We start from the raw sequence: 14,317 nt of genomic DNA, 5'->3' as shown, positions 1-14,317 counted from the left end.
GTTCAGCTATAGGGAGCTAGCCTAGTGTGTGCAGGCCCTGGAGTACATAGCCTCAGCACCACTAAACAAGAACATAAGAACATGTGTTGTGAAAGTGTATGGAACATCATTCCTATGGCCATAGGCTAGCCAAGTAAAAGCCAAGCAACAAAAGAAAATATTGACAAACTGGACTTCATCAAGATTAAAAACTTTGGTGCTGGGGCTGGAGAGATGAATCAGTGGCCAAGAGCATTCTATGTCCTCCTAAAAGCCCCAAGTTTCATTCCCAGGGCCTATGTTGGGTGGTTCACAACCACTCCAGTTCAGGAATCTGACACCTTCTTCTGACCTATTTATTATGCATCTTCATACAGATACCCCCTGATACAAATAAAAATAAATCTCAAGATAAAACGTATAGGTAATTGTGGCTGGAGAACGCAGGGTTCCTCACGCCAAGCTGTGGGTAGTTGGCTGGGAACACTCTGGGTTCCTCCAGGGTGAAGTTAGGCATGGCAACGGCTCACTAAAGGCCTCTCCACAGTTCCTCACGGCGCCAAACACGAGAAAATCCATGGGTTTTTACAGGTTTTAATGTCATGGCAGATGGTGGATGGATCTGGATGCACCCCCCCCCCCAAACCCAGGGCAGACCTGAGTTAAATAGGAAGGGAGAGAGGGGGAGGGGCTAGGGAGGAATGCTTAATTGGCTCCACCCTCTGGCCTTCAGATACCTCATTAGTATGTAAATCTCTCTAGGGCCTGAGGCCTGTTAATCACACCCTCTACCAGTGCCCTACCAGTGTCTACTGACTGAAGGGTGTAGGTTGAATGGAGATTAGATCTCCTGTCAGGATCCTGGGTTCTGTGGCCAAACACCCACAACCCAAGAACCAAGATACCTTTCCATGGCCCAACACCAACGGATGTTTCAAAAGGCATTATTGTCAAGGCAGTGAAAAGAATACCATCTGTGAGCCTAGGCTAGCCTGTTTCAGCTGCCAACCCCCACCCCTTCCCCAGCCTGCTAAAGGAAAGGAAGAAAGGGAAAAGACAAGTGCTGATGAGAGAAAATATTTTCAAGCCACATAACTGATGAGTTCTGATAACATACTTGTATCTAATATGTATAGAGTCTTAACAGCTTAAAATGAAAAATAAACTAAAATAGCCAAGTAAACCCTAGAGAAAAAATTAAATAGCATTTTTTTCCAATAAAGTTATACAAGGAATCAGAAACTAGATAAAAAGGTCCTAGCTATCAGCCATCAGAAAAATGTAAAACTAAGCCATGGTGAATGGTTACTCCCTCATTATTAGTAAAGGCTTTAATCTGATGGGGATGTATGACTCAAGAGCTGGAAATATTCAAAACTCACATATTGCTAGTGCAAACGATTTCAGTCTGTTATAGCAATTCCTTTAACAGGTAAGCACAGAGGTACCGTATTAGTCAACCATCCCAATCCTAGGTACATACACTCAGGAGAATTGAAAATCTCTCCAGGAATAGCAAGGGAAGGATTTATTCACATCAGCCCCAAACTGCAAATAACTCATGAGCTTATGAATTGATGGATAAATAAGCTATAATATACGAATGATATCATGGGTGTATACACATGTTTGTATGTGTGAGTGCAGGCACACATGTGTGCAGGGACCCAACGTTGGCATCAGGAGTCTTCCTTGATTGCTCCCCACATTATTCAAATGACCCCACAGCTTGCTGACACAGGATAGTCTAGCTTGTTATCTTGCCTTTGCTCTGATATCCCTGATCTCTTCCTTCTGAACACTGAAACTACAGATGGGCTGCCACACCCAGCTGGCATTGATGTGGGTTTGGGGATCTAAACTCCAGAACAGGCAATCTGTAGAGACAGAAAGATTGGTGGTGATAAGGTTAAAGGGGTGGGAGGATTGGGAAGTTAGTGCTACTGGATGTATAGTTTCCTTTTGGAATGTTCTGGAATTAGGCAGTGGTGATAGTTATCTACTTTAGTAGGACAAATTTTATAATATGTTGGTTATATTACATACAATAAAATAGTCAGGCCTTATCTAAAAGAAAAATGGTCTGGAGATGATTCAGCAGTTAAAAGCATTAACTGTTCTTCTAGAGGACCCAAGTTTAATCTCTAACACCCACATGGTACTTTACCAGTCCAGGGGTAACACTAGTTCTTCTAGCCTCTATGGGCACTGCACATATGTGGTACACACACAGTATTAAACAAATAAAATCTTCAGGCACAGTGGTATATGATTGCAATCCCAGAACTCAGGCAGGAACATTGCAAATTCTAGGTAAGGTTCAACAAACAAAAATTGTATGAGAAAAAGGTAATTAGAAAGAACTGGTGCAAATGTTGGATTTTTTTTACAAAGTCCTAAATTTTATTATACATTTGGATGCTTTGCCTGCATGCTTGTCTGTGCCATGCTTGTCTGTGGTACTCATGGAGAACAGGAGAGGGCACCAGAGCCCCTGGAACTGGAGTTACAGATGGTTGGGGAGGTACTTTAAGGGTGCTAGGAATTGAACCTGGATCTTCCCAGAGAACATCCAGTGCTTCTACTCACTGAGCCAGCTCTCTAGCCTTGAATATTGGAGTCTTATTACTGAAAACTAGTGCCTGCTTTTAGAGATTCTCAGGCCTTTGACATAAATAAGTAGAGTGCCTTGTAGCTTATTCTGTTTCATTCACAGAAGGGGAAAAGCTAATTCTGCATGATAGACTGCAAGGGACATTAGAGGAGGGGCTTTCCATGTCATCACTGTCACCACCATCATCAACATCTTTATCACCACCACCACCACCATCATCCTCTGTAGCCCACATTTGTGGAGCACCCACTCAGATTCATGTGTGTGACTTCTCAAATTCAGGAACTGTTATTACTCATACAAGAGAACCTTTACTCTGACCGTTTCACAAATGGGGAAAGCAGGCAGCAAGGTAACTAACTCCAGGATCTAAACCTGGTGGTCTCTCTCCTGAGCCTACTGTGCAGTACTGCTTCTGGTTTTGTAGAAATGAAAAGAAAGCCAAACGTCTCAGCTGATGGAGCCCATTCAGAGAGAAAGAGGAGTGAAGGTGGGGGGAGGGGGGTGGAGAGCTGGTCTGCACCCAGATGCTGAAGGTCTTAAATGCGCTGGTCTTGTTGGCACTGGGGCCATGGGTAAAGAAGAGTCAAACAGGGATTTGTACAAGGTCCATGCCAAGTCACTGCACGTTGAAGAAGATCATGTCCTTTTCTAGGGAGGACAGTCTGTTAGGGCAGAAGAGGGGGACACGTGGTGACCTAGATAAACACATGAACATCTAATTTTGTGCATAGTCTCAGTGTTTTGTAAGACCTAAAAGCGTGGCAGTAGTCCAGCAGAGGCAGGAGTTCACAGGTGAGGGTGTGGGTGGGTAGGTATGGGTGGGTAGGTATATATGAATAGGTGAAACTGTTCAGCAAGGCAACAATTGAGAGGACCATCACCTGCTCCTCACTCACTGTCAGACATTGCTGAGACATCTGGAAACTTCCCTCTACTTGGGGTTAAATGTTATCTTAAAAACACATCCCCCTTTTTGAGCAAATACTCTATCCTCTGGCTGTCTCACTCCCCTAGGCTGCCAAGGTCCCAGAGGAAGACTCGATCAAGCATATCAGAAGCTCCCACACTCCAGTCAGTTAGTTTACTGGCTGGAACCATCTGAAGAGTTTGTAGACACCCAGTTAGAGGAAATGAAGTCATTGTTGAGATTTGACTCACCCCCAGAGACTTTGGGGAGTGCGGGGGGGGGGGGGGGGGGAGACTGGCTTCCTCTCTGGACAGAGGTGCTGGAGACAACCAGCTTCCTCAACTCAGATCCACACTTTATCTCATCCTCCACACAGCTTCTTGCTCTACATAGCCAGACAATGACGGTCATTTCAGAGCCTGCTCCAAACCCCACACTTGTGAGGTTTGCTTTGGGGCAAAGTCTGGACCCCGTTACATGTCTTTGCAGTTACTGCATGTTTCCTGTCGGTGAGCTCTGTCACTCCGCTGCCAAGGCTGGGCCAGTGGGAGCATGCAGGGTGAAGAAGGAGGGCAGGAAGGGGACAGAGGCCTTCTGCAGTTTCTGTTCACCAGGCCTGACCCACCTCTGGTCTCTAGACAAGGCAGGGAACCTTCTCTCCTCCAGCCAGCTATGTACTCTGTTGTACATAGAGTGTGCAAATATTAGCTAGGTCTCATGTTCAGTTCTCTTGGCGGCACCCGGGTTTTCATCAGTGAATGCTTGGCTTTCCCATCATCCTAAGCTCTGTTACATATTTTGGGCCTGAAATCTCAGAGACACCAATCATATTGTAATTTTAATCAAAGCAAATGCCAATGGGCTTAGTTTTATCAGGGGAGAAAATCCAGGCTGGCACAAGGGCCTGTTGGCTGGGGTTGTGGAGGCAGGACAATTCCCCCTTGGACTATGCTAGCTATGTTCAGAATGGGGACTTGGTATTCTGACAAGGGGCCAAATACAGCACAACCATGTGTTTGGGCAAAGGAGCAGCCCTGGCTTCCCGGGATGCCCATGGCCAGTGGATGCTCTGGACAGGTGTGGCTCAGCAGACTGAACACAGAGGCAAGGGACTCTCCCCTTTCACCAGACCCAGCTAGCAATTACTGCTGAGAAAAGATTTTCAATAAATGGAGCTTTTGGTTAAAACTCAGCCTCAGTCACTGCACAAGCAGGAGAACCTATGCTCACTGACAGAACCCATGTTTTTTTTTTTTTTTTTAACCCATGCTCACTGACTCCTCAGCCTAGTTAGGACATCGAGTCTCAGGCTAGGGTTAACGTTTGCAGATTCCCACCCAGATAGTAGGAGCAGGGGTCTGCCAAGGCCACCCACATCAATGGATGTCAGTATTATCTGTGCACTGGGGTGATTGAATTATTGTTCATTGAGGGGCAGGCAGATCTACCACCATCAGGAGACCATATCTCAATAGACAAGGAGAGTATCTCCTGAAAAGTGACATTCAAGTTGTCCTCTGGCCTATACACACATATGAGCAAACATGTATACATACCACGCCCCCATGAACACACACACACACACACACACACACACACACACACAGCCCAAAGGCCTTCCTAAATTAGACTGCACACTTTCTTCCTATGGTCCCACTGGCTCATTCCTTACTGCTGCCCCAGAACAAAGCTCTCATGTTATCACTGGCTGGGCCTCAAGAACTGCCCTGTCCTCTGTGTTATCTGTGTGCCTGGAACGCATCCACTGCCTGGTACGCACAGGAGGCTCAACACGTAGCTGATGGATGAATGAGCTTCCCACCCACTCAACGCCAACTCAGTTCTGGCTTTCTGACCATGAGAGGGATGTTGGGTGCATGCCAGCCAGGGTTAATGTTTGCAGCTTCCCACCCAGACAGAAGGAGCAGGGGGCTGCCAAGGCCACCTACATCATGGACAGCAGTATTATCTGTGCACTTGGGCCATGTGAATTATTGCTCACTGGGGAGTGGGTAGATCTACCACCAGCAGGAAATCCACTGTAAAGATAAGCTTAGAAGAGTTCAGACCTGCATATTCTCCACAAGAGACAAATACCACATGGAAAAACAGACTACTTATCAAGGAGCAGGGTGGGAGACAACAGCTAGTATACCTAGCCGAGACATAAATGCTAGTCAGGGTGGGAGTGGGGGCTCACATAGAACTCTTGTTGCACTTCAGAGGGGCCCTGAAAGCATGACTCTTTAAAATGTGTGTGTGTATGCACACACACACACATGAGTGTTTTGTCTGCAAGTGCCTATGGAAGACAGAAAAAGTTGTTGGCTCTTTTGGAACTGGAGTTACTGGGAACTGAGCCCAGATCCTTTGTGAGAGCAGCTAGTGCTCTTAACCATTGAGCAATCTCTCCAACTCCACCTGCTGTTTTTGCAGGTCTGTATTTGTGTGGTATGCATGGGTATGTATGTATGATCACAAGTGTAGGCATGGGTACACATGTGTGCACATGTGGGTGTGCCTGAAGTTGTAGAGTTGACAGCTAGAGTTTTCCTCAATCACTTTGTGCTTTATTCAAGTGAGCACAGAGCTCACAGACCCAGGCTAGCCAGCTTGGTCTGTAGATCCCTGCCCCTGAGCCTAGATTACAGACGAGCCGCCATACCTAACCAGCACATATGTGGCTTCTGGAGATCTGAACTCCAGTTCTTACATTGCATGGCAAGCACTTCATACACTGAGCCATCGTCCTAATCCAATTACTAATTTCTCAATGGCACAGTGCACCTTTCAACTAGCCCGCCTCCCATCCCATAAATGAGGATGCTGCGACCCAGGACAGAAAGTACAAGAGTCACTGAGTGGAGCCAGGGCTAGGCCAGGGCTCAACAGTCTGCAGCCTTTGTTTCTGTCTCTGCTTCCTGCTTCCCTTCTCCTTGGGTGCAATGTGGGCCAAGGCTATGGTGCTATGTAACAATGGAAATGGCCCGCAGACAGGGGTCTGCCATTCATAGCCTGCTGACCACAGCCTTGGCCCTGGCTGAAGTGAAGTTTAACACACTTCACAAGCACTACTTGCTAGCCACCGCCCCAACCAACCACTTCTTGTGTCTTATCTTTGTAATTACCCTTTGAAAGTGTTAGCACCACATCTACCTTGGAAGTAAAAAAAAAAAAATAGAGGCATAGAAAAGTAAAGCAAGGGCTGGAGAAATGGCTCAGCAGATAAGAGCACTTGCTGTGCACACATGAGGATCTGAGTTCAAATCCTCAGCACCCATGTTAAAAAAAACTCTTGATGTAGCTATGCACACACCTGTGACCCCAGCACAGCTGGGGAGCAGAAGCAGGAGGGGCACTGGAGCCTGATGACTGTAAGCTCTAGATGCAGGCCCAGTGAGAGGCCCAAAGGAATAAAGGACAGAGTGCTAGCACAAGACACTGTGGCCTTCAAAGCACATAGGGATGCATGCTTGCAACACTTGTACACACATACACATGTGCACACACACACACACACACACACACACACACCCAGTGCCTCCTTGTGTGAGCAGTGTGGCCAGGGGGAAAGGCAGGTCTGAGGACATTTTCATTTGTAAATGTTCTGCCCCTCAGCTTGGAAGTCATGAACACAGTCCTCAGTTTTGAAGGGGTGGAAAAAAAAATGGAGATAAAGAAAGCAAGAAATTCTCCTCAAGATCGTGTAACAAGTAAACCATCACATTTGGATTTGAATCCAGTCCTATGCTCTCAATAGCTTGCCTGGAGAGTACAAAGCCTGAGTTATCAGGAACTTCATGGTGAGAATGGAAGGAGGCCATTTCCTTCCTTCCTGAGGACTCGCGAATGCAGCCAGAGTTCAACCTGGGTTCACAGGGCCTCTACAGGGGAGGACAGGGCTATGCCCAAAGAAGCATCATGTGCTTCCCCAGGGTGAAAGTTCCCAGGCCAGATGGGACTTGAGCCTGTGCAAGTCCTGAGAAGCCACCCCAGCACCTGCCTCAGCTGCAATGCTTCCAGTCAGTTAGCACAGAAAGTATGGCGGGCTGGTGGCCTGCTAGGTCTCCCTGGTAACAATAGCCATCCAGGCACTCTGGCTCTCTTGGGCAGAGCTTTGCCACTGTACTTCCCAGAGTGGCTTCACAGCCTCTGGCTGTTAGGACAAGAGACTTATCTGAACCCAGGCAGAAAGCCCATGGCTGTTCCCACATGACTGCGAGCAAACCCAACCTGTTCTGTTCATATTGTAGGGTGAAAAGTGTTTGAAACCTAGACATCTGCTTTATGCCTACAGGGAGGTGGCTCATGGTAGAGGCTGGAAGAGTTTATAGCCTCATTTTGTACAACAACAAAGAGGGGACCTCATGGGAGATGTGCCCACCAAGAAGTCCTTGGAAGGCTTGGCCAAGGAAAGTTCTTCATAGACACTTAACACTCCATTTTTGGCAAGCTGCTAAAACTCATTTGACTGGTGGAACTCAGCCCCATCCAACTCTCTGACTACCTCTGCCCTCCCACCCCTACCCCGGCTTCATGAAGCCCAATCTGGAATTGAATTTGATATATAGTTCAAGGATGACCTTGAACTTCAGATTCTCCTGCCTCCACCTCCACCAAGTGCTGGGATCGGAGACATGTGCCACCATACTCAGTTTAGACAGTGCTAAGTATTGTGTGCGCTACACAAAGACTCTACCAACAGATTGGTATCCTCAGCCCAGCTCTCTCTTGTATCTCATTCAAACCTAGCTCCTGACTAACTCGTACACTCCACTTAGTAAACACATTCCTATCAGCATGCTTCTCCTCAAGAAATACCTCCTCCAAGAGAAACACTTCATTTCCGTCTTTCCCTCCCCACTGGCTGGAGTGTCTGGATACCCTTTCCTCCTCCTCTTATCAACAGCGTAAGTAGGGAGCACAGGTTCTAGGTTCCACGAATTTCACTTGCAAACACCCTTCCCTTAGCCTTCTGAGTATGCTCAAGCTGGCACCGTTCTGGAAGTTGTAAGCACAGTCTTCACCCCTATGGAAATATTTAGGCCTCGTGGCATCTTCCCATCTAAAGTATAAGGTCCCTGAAGCCAGGACACAAGCTCTACCTTAGCCCAGCCCATGCTAGCAGAGAAAGTCAACTGTGGCACTCATGTGTCCCTGTCAAGGAGAGCAACGTTAATAGTGGCACTAAGGCTAGAATAAGATCTGGAGAAGCCTACACTGCGTGCAGAGGAGGTGTGCCCACAGCCAGTGGGAAGAGTGAGTAACTAGATCCTGGTTGTAGAACAAGGGTAAACATGTGACCTCTAGTGTCAGAGGTGAGGCTCAAGGTCACCAAGCTGCTATTACTTTCTCCAGGTCAGAGGCAGTATTTATTAGAAGTGAGATCATCAATTCTCTCCTGATCACCTGAGACATGTGGGGACTTGTGAGACGGCTCTGAGAGTTGTGGACTCGTGTCCTTTGCCTCAGGAAACTGAGAAAGCACAGTTGGGAGTAGCGGCAGAAAGCAGATACAAAGAATGTTCAGAGAAGTTGGAGAAGGCACAGATTGGTGAGAACTGAGCTGGGGGAATTAGAGAGGCAGAAGAAATGGCAAGACTGAGGAAGAGAGAGATGGCTGTGGGCCAGTAGAGAGTCTGGACAGGGCTAGAGTTGGGGGCCGAGAGGGGCAGAGAAGTTGAAAACAAGTAGACATGGAAGGAGCAAGACCTGGAGAGTCCAGGAGCAGGTATAGTCCCCATTTCTCCTTTTGCCTGTAGTGGGTTTGGAATAGAATAGCAAGAATCCCCTGCTTTTACATCTAGAACAATGACAGATGAGAGAAACTGGGGGAGGAGAGTGTCCTTCCAGGGCATTTAAACAGAAATTTCCACCCTGCCCCACAGGTGTCACCTAGGCTGCTGCCCTCATCTTCCTGGCTCTCCATGAGCAGCGGGTTCAGGCTTACTCTTGGTAGGCTTCACCATCCACTCACATCCCTGAACTCCCCAGGATTCCAGAAGCAACCATGGCCCACCTGCATGCTGACGTTTCTGCTCTAATAAGCATCTCACAGATCTAGAGCCTGCTCCCGACCTGTTCCTCACCCCCACTCCCCACTGTCTTGGGAACACATATGGACGCCTCCAGCTGTGTACACAAAGGTGCTTGCTACATCCTTAACCTCCCTTCTGATCCCTTCTCACCTTGTTGCCCCAGCAAATCCGTGGACTCCTTTTGAGCACACCCAGATCTAACTAGTTTTTGTCTCCTCCGTGTTGTCAGCTTATTCAAGTCCCTCACAACCCTCCCTGCCCTGGCATCAGGGGTCCTGCCTGTTCTCCCTGTTCCTACCCTCACCCATTTCTAGCCTCTCCCCTATGCAGCAGCCACAGCCCTTCTGAAGAGAGGCCTGGCCTCTCCCAGATTGCTATTGTTCACCAGCCCCTGTGGCTCTCAGAACTCAAAGTCAGAAGATCTCATCGAGATCTCCAGGCCCCGTGTGACCTTGTGTACAGTTTTCTCCTGACTTCAGTGTCTACCTCTCCTTCTTCTCAGCTCTTCTGTGCATGGCTTCAGCGTGCAAACGTCCTTCTCACTTGCTTCCCCTTTGCCATCTCTCAGTTTTCTAACTTAAAAAGGGGCCCTATTATAGGAAACTTACACGTCTAGTTATGTTTTCTATAGTATTTTAAATGTTTGTAAATATTTTAAGCATCTGCCTAAAAAAATTTCTTATACTTTATTTATAGTGTGTGTGTGTGTGTGTGTGTGTGTGTGTGTGTGTGTGTGTGCATGTGCCATAGCACATATGTGGAGGTTAGAGAACAACTTCTGGGAGTCGGTTCTCTTCTTTCACTCTATGGGTCCTGGTGATTGAACTCAGGCTGTCCAGGTGGGCATCAAACACCTTTACCCCCTGAGCCATCGTACCAGGTCCGGAATCTGCTTTTTGTGTTTTTCCTACTACAGGCTCTCCCTTTTTATTCTAACATCTTTACAGTACTTTTGGTAAAATGCAAACATTTTTCAAATAGAAAAAACAATTGAGAATCTTAGGTAACATTAACATACTTGCCACATAAATTCTGCAATTAGATTTTACTCTCCAAGCACTCATCTATCCATTCATCGAGCCTTCTACACATCCACATATTCATGCATCATCTTCCCAGATACCTATTCCTTCATCCATGCACTCATCTATCCATTCATCGTGTCTTCCACCCAGCCACATATCATCCATGCATCAACTATCCAGATATATATTCTTCCAATCATGCACGCATTTGTTCATATCTATTCCTTCATTCATGAATCTTTCTATCCATTTACTTATTCCTCTATCCACATATCCATCCATGCATCTATATATCTATTCAGCAATTTGTCTTACTTCTTGGTATATCTCAACTGCAGAATCTTTACATTTCTTTTCAATTACTTCAGGGAAAGAATTCAGATGTCAATCTTTATTCATGATTTAAATGTTTAATTTTAGTTTTTGTATACGAGTGCATATATATTTACCTGCATATATATTTGTATGCACATGTGTTCCTGTGATCATGGAGCCAGAAGAGGGCATCTTATCCTTGGAACTGGAGTTATAGACAGTTGTGAGCTACCACATGGCTGCTGGGAACTGAACCCTGGTCCTCTGGAAAAACATCCAATTCTTTTAATCACAGAGCCATCTGTATGCAACCCCCCCCCTTCTAAGTTCTAAATCATTATTTCTCTTGATCAGATATTTTCAAGGTATGCTTTACACAGACAGAAATTCACATCTTTTACATGTGTGCCTGCATCCACACAGCTGTGCCTCAAACTTAATCTTGACTAGATCTATGACTTCCCCATGCAGGTCAATATCTCAGGTACTGTTCTTTAGGAGCCGTCTACTTTATTTTCTGTTTGTTTTTGTTTCTTGACAACATCTTTTCACTAGGACTTGGGGCCTTCAGGTTAGGCTAGCTGAGCTGGCCAGTAAATCCCAGGAATTCTTTTCTCCCCGCTTCTCCGATGCAGGGATTACAAATGCATGCAACCATGCCTGCTTGGTTTTTGTTTGTTTGTTTGTTTGTTTTTGTTTTTGTTTTGTTTTGTTTTTACTTTGGTGCTGAGACTGAGCCTGAGCCCATTGCTTTTTTTTTTTTTAAAGATCTATTTATTTTATATATGTGGATACACTGTCACTGTCTTCAGACACACCAGAAGGGGGCACTGGATTCCATTACAGATGGCTGTGAGCCACCATATAGTTGCTGGGAATTGAACTCAGGACCTCTGGAAGAGCAGTCGATGCTCCTAACTACTGAGCCATCTCTCTGGCCCACATCCTTTGCTTTATTTAATCATTTTCTCCCTGTCAATGGGCTTCCTTCTGTGTAACTCTGTGAAACTTTAGCCTTCTGGTTGGCAGCTCAGTGTTTAGGGTCATGAGCAAGGGACTCCTAACGAAGTGCAGGACTCTGGCTGGATGCCCTTCCTCCCTTCAGAAAAGAAGTCATCGGTTCTTCCAAGATCCAAACTGGGATGTTACAAGAATATCACATTTATTGAAGAGGAACGAGAGAAACAAGTTTCCAAGACAGTGTAAGACATGGCCAAAGCTAAGACACCCAAAGTCAGTCAGAGTCCACAAGTAGGGAAAGCAGAGCTACAAGATATACATGGTGCAGAATCCAGAAATATAGTTCATTTTATCACCATCTTCTTTTTTTTAGTAGCTTATTAAGGGGTTCCCATAGTATAACAATAACTAAATTTTAACTGCATGCTAAGACCTTCCCATGCTAAGTCCATGTCCACATCACACAGTCCAGTGTTGACAATGTTTTGCAGCTATAGGTGCTGAGAAGTAGAGCTGAAAATGAACCCAGGCATCTGGTCCTGAGACCATGCATCTAACCATGGTGCATGGACCATGTATCTAACCACTGTGCACAGACCATGCATCTAACCATGGTGCACAGACCATGTATTTAACCTAGTTATCAGATTCTACGGTCACTTATTTAGCCACAATACACAAACCATACACTTAACCCTTGCACCTGGTCCCAGAGCATGCAGTTAGCCTGTGGGTGTGCAGTACTGCCCTAGAGAGGCAGGTGGCAGACCAGGAGTCCACACAGTCTCTATGGTACTATGATGTGGTACATCTGAGTGATTTTTCAAGCCTGTCTACACCATCCTCTGCAGACTTCTCAGGAGATACATCATCCCTCATGAGCCTGGCACCAGAAGGTGTTCATAAGTTGTTAGAAAAGAGGAAGGGACACTGCCCCCAGCTAGTCTTGCATACGTCCCACTGGTTCTGTCTCTGGAGAACCATGATGAATACACCTAGCTTGTCTTGCTTCATTGGCCATGAAGAGGAGCACTTCACTTCCTCCCTCCTCCCTGAGGGGACGACTTTCTCCTGTGACTCACAGGAGTCCAGCCTAAAGTAACTTAGGAAAAACAAAGCCAACTGAAACACACAAGAGGCAAGGCAGGATCCTGGAAGGTTTTGCAACAGTCAAGTCAGGAGAGGGCTGGCACTCAGTCAGCCAGGACCAGGCTCTAGCATCCTTGGGATTCTTTATGGCTTAATCTTAGCTGTCCCCACCACAGCCCTGCAATGAGTGTGCTTGTTGACATTGACTTAAGCGTTTCTACCAGACACATTTTTGAAATTGAATTATGAAGTGATAAGGTTTACAAGCATCAAACAGTGCCAACATGCTGGGAGAGGAAGAGTACTGAAGGGGCCTTCAGGGAGACAACAGCCCCCACTAACTAACAGCCCCAACCCTGGGGCCAGCCTCGTTTGGTGGCTGGGAGAGCAGTGGACAGCCTCAAGTTCCAGCAGGAAAAATTACAGCAACAGCTGGATGCTCCTTGCCTGCCAGACTTGGTTTCTTGAAGGAGCCAACAGCATAGGTCACTAATCCAGTGTTAAAGGCTGAACACAGGCTGAGCAGTGCCACCCAGTACTTGCCCAATGGGAAGAATTCCAGCCAGGGCTTCAAACGGCAGCTGTCAATCTACCTAATGACAAGTGTTTCCACTCAACAGGTGCCACAGCCGGGGACCACTTGAGGTCAAGAGAGGCATGTCTAAGCGCCTGACATGCCTGCTGCCGAGCTGGTAGGTTTTACAGGAGCCGCTATGGAGCCAGGACAAACAAGGTCTCCCCAGTCCCACTTTACAGTAGAGAGATAAACCTGGGTCTCAGTTATATCAGACCTCGCAGCCACTGGAACTTAGGGAACCAATGCACAAGTGGCTAAGCATGTGCTAAAGGCCACACACCGCACACAGGTGTCAAGGAACTGCCATTTGAAGGCTGGCAGCTCAGCTTTGAAGCACAAACTTACCTAAGACGACATAGCTAGGCCAGGCATGGTGGCACTAGAGAGGTAGAGCCAGGCTGATCTCTTGAGTTCAAGGCCAGCCTGGTCTACAGAGTGTGTTTCAGGGCACCCATGGCTACACAGAGAAACTTTATATCTCAACAAACAAACAAAAAGACGCACAGCTACACAGCTGATGGTGGGCCCGGTCAGGGACTTAGCACCTGATCTTTCTGACATTTTATCAGACTTTTCCCTTGCTGCCACCTGTCTCAACAATGTAGAGTTGCTCTGGCATATTTTATCTCCTTTGGGGAGACATGAGTCATCTACTGGTGCCATCACAACCCATGACCCCCATGGCCTTGGATAAGACGAATTCTGTCCACAGACAGCAGTTTTGTCCCAGCCTGTCATCATGAGAAAGGCCATGAAGGTAATGGATGTGTATGAGACAAGGCCAGGTTTTCCTCTGTCACCAGCTCTGAG

At 46.7% G+C, this 14,317-nt stretch overlaps 1 protein-coding gene across 25 annotated transcripts in view; it reads right to left on the bottom strand.

Annotated features, from left to right (window-relative positions):
• Positions 1-14,317, bottom strand: part of Mical2 (microtubule associated monooxygenase, calponin and LIM domain containing 2) — a 189,827-nt gene that overhangs the window by 113,281 nt on the left and 62,229 nt on the right. The gene's annotated exons all lie outside the window — the stretch shown is intronic.

The sequence above is a fragment of the Arvicanthis niloticus genome, chromosome 1, assembly GCF_011762505.2.
Source record: "Arvicanthis niloticus isolate mArvNil1 chromosome 1, mArvNil1.pat.X, whole genome shotgun sequence".
Taxonomy (NCBI): Eukaryota; Metazoa; Chordata; class Mammalia; order Rodentia; family Muridae; genus Arvicanthis; species Arvicanthis niloticus.
This window is presented reverse-complemented; position numbering and strand designations above follow the sequence as displayed.